This window comes from Lycium ferocissimum, unplaced genomic scaffold, assembly GCF_029784015.1.
Source record: "Lycium ferocissimum isolate CSIRO_LF1 unplaced genomic scaffold, AGI_CSIRO_Lferr_CH_V1 ctg7914, whole genome shotgun sequence".
NCBI classification, from domain to species: Eukaryota; Viridiplantae; Streptophyta; class Magnoliopsida; order Solanales; family Solanaceae; genus Lycium; species Lycium ferocissimum.
This window is the reverse complement of record NW_026727006.1, coordinates 27,558-30,589: the sequence shown is the minus strand read 5'-3', so window position 1 is coordinate 30,589 and position 3,032 is coordinate 27,558.

The window sequence follows — 3,032 nt, the reverse complement described above, 5'->3', positions numbered from 1 at the left end:
AATCCCAGGGTTATAATACACTTCTGCCTCTTCACCGATTTATTCTGCCTTGTCCTGCGCGTCTTCTTATGGTTTCCAACCATCCCATATACTCTAGTTTTCCTTAAGCTACCCTATCTTTTCATTTGTCTCTTATATCTCAATCTATAGAATTTCTTGCCTACTTCAGGGTCACCCATCATAAAATTGCTCCCACCGAGCACGCTTAACCTAGAAGCTTTGACGAGTAACTGGTACCTTAATGCTGAAATAATCGCGTCCACTTCCTCGTATGACCTTTATTACATGTTCTGGAGCGAGTCGAGGTCTTGCAGATTCTGAGACCTTTTCGGAACACGTCCTTTCTTTTGCAATTACTATTTTATCCTTTTTGATCCTCAATGTTCGCCTTCCGCCCGTGTATACGACTACTGTCCGTCTTGGTCTTCCAGATTCTTGATGGTAGTGATCGCACCTTCGTCGCTATGCCAACTCCATAACCTTTCTGAACAACGCACCTCACTCATTACCTGTTTACAGTATTTCCTTTCCACGCTTCTTCCTGATAGGCGTACCTATTCGTTAACCTCCTTACCATTACTTACCTCCCCAAACACGTGCATCATAAATATCGGTAGCGCCTCCTAGGACATACGCCATATGACACCTTCCAGCCATCCGTGTTTCCGGTTTCGGGTAACAGAACAAATACGTCAGAGCTTACCTTTATGACCTTCCATAGCGTCGCTCGCCTTCTTCCGTCGTACGTATGGCTTATATAGGGAAATCTTATTTCTTATGAGAGGGGTCTATCGCACGATCCAAGATAGAAAAAAGGTCAACCATCCCTAGATGCCGCAGCCTCCTGTTTATAAATGTGGCCGGCTTCACACCCATAAACAGGACTCTACCGGACACGACTTTGCAGACAACCCTTAGACCGACCTGCTCTGATACCACTTTGTCACACCCCGATCTTACTAGGGTGTGATGGGCACCCGACCCCATATTCGGAGCCGAGCTAACCCTCGGACACTTATTACACATATGTTCTCTTTGGATTCTTAAATCAAATGAAAGTAAAGTACATAGTGAGATTTTCAAAATCTTTTCGTCGTTTCTCAAATTAAACACAGTCTGTAAACATAAGGGCTTTGTAACATAATGTATAATAAAAACACATCAACTAGTGGAACCCTTTTTAAAGGCGACACTCTAGACCCACGACTGCGTACGCAAAGTCTCTAACTTCGAACAAATCGCACGGCGCATATAATCGACTCGGGCAAAGCCTCCCGGGTACAAATGGAGTCTACCAACTCCGGCCCCAACGTCTTACGCAATAACTCTTACTTGTCCGAGTGTACACGCGGCATGAAACGCAGCGCCCACGAAAAGGGGCGTCAGTACGAGCAATGTACTTAGTATGTAAGGCATAAACAATAACATAGTAAGGGATATAAATGTGAACAATAACCATATGGAAACTTTGAACATGTCATGAGAAAGAAGAGTAACCTGTACATATGAATGCCGCCTAGAGTATGCGATGCCATGCATGCTTATCCTTTCCTTTGAAAACATTTCTTTTCGTATACATATGAAAATAGAACATATCATGTCATAGCGCCGAATACGTCGGCTCCCCCATGTACCCGCGTCCGGCATCCCGCGTCCGGGATGATAACGCCACGGTGACCCGGTGGCAATGCGTCTTATAGCGCAACATGTCTCCTTCCCCATATCCCCCATATCATATATATATCATATACATATATCATATAAGCATGCGGGGAGAGCCCAAAGAAAGTCATGTATCTATCGGAGTGACGTAAGGTCGGTAGCCTCCGATGATGTTATGGAATAACCATGGGCGCTTTGCCTCACCTTGAAGGAACTAGGACAATAAAGTGAGACTATCAATGAAGAGTAACTTCACGGGAAACATAAAACAGGATCATAACATATCGTTTCATATACTTTGGAACCTTTTAAAAAAAAATAGTCATTATCCAAAAAATAGCTTAACATTCCATATCGTCATGTTCATGGTAAGAACATATCCTTGACATATTCGTCATAGACATTTTCTCATATCTGCATCATCCTTGTCATCCTAAAATCATGTTCGTCGTTTTAGTCATAAAAGCTTTCAAAATCATCAAACTTGGTTTTTGGAGAAAAATGAATATTTTGGAAAACATTTGTAAATTTTTAAAAGGAAATCATGCCTTAGAACCATTACTTCTAACGTTTGAAAATGAGAACGTTATGGAAGCTTTTAACACGTCTCACGTATGAATCATGCCATGGAAAGAAAGGGTGTAGCCTTAACATACACGTCCGCGCCTTACTAGCTACGCTTATCCATCCAAACTTGTTAGTCTACATTCAAGAGAGTTGACATAATCATTAGACTCATCACCATATACTTATCTCAATCCTTTAAACAAATTCATTTATATCCTGTAGAAATTTGGCGAAGATCTCTCTCGTAAATATACCATCCCCGAGAATCTAACTCAAAGCAAATTTTAATCAACAATAATCCAGGAATTCAACCCGGCCAAACCAACAACAATACTAACAATTATTCTAGCAACACTTTAATATTCAATTCAATTCAACTCAATTCACATAACATCCAACACGATTCAATCAACATACTACTTCGCCCAACACCTTCCAATTTCAACAAGAACAATAACGACTTAATTCTTTCTTTCAAATTCAATCACCACAGCCCAACTTATAATCTTCCAACACATGTCTCATTTCCAATTTCATAAATTATATCAACAATTCCATACATTAGCGACATCATTTTCATCAAAACAAGAAGTCATATTAAAATCACATTGGCTTCCCCAAAACAGCCCCACGATATTACAACTTCAACATAAGTCATTAAACTTTCATTCTTACCATATAGTTCTCAACAACAATAGCCAAGAACATTGAATAAATTTGATTCATTTTTCCTTCACAAAGCAGCCACCATTCGGCCAACATACCAACATACAACTTTTCATGATTTTTCATCCATTTCCATG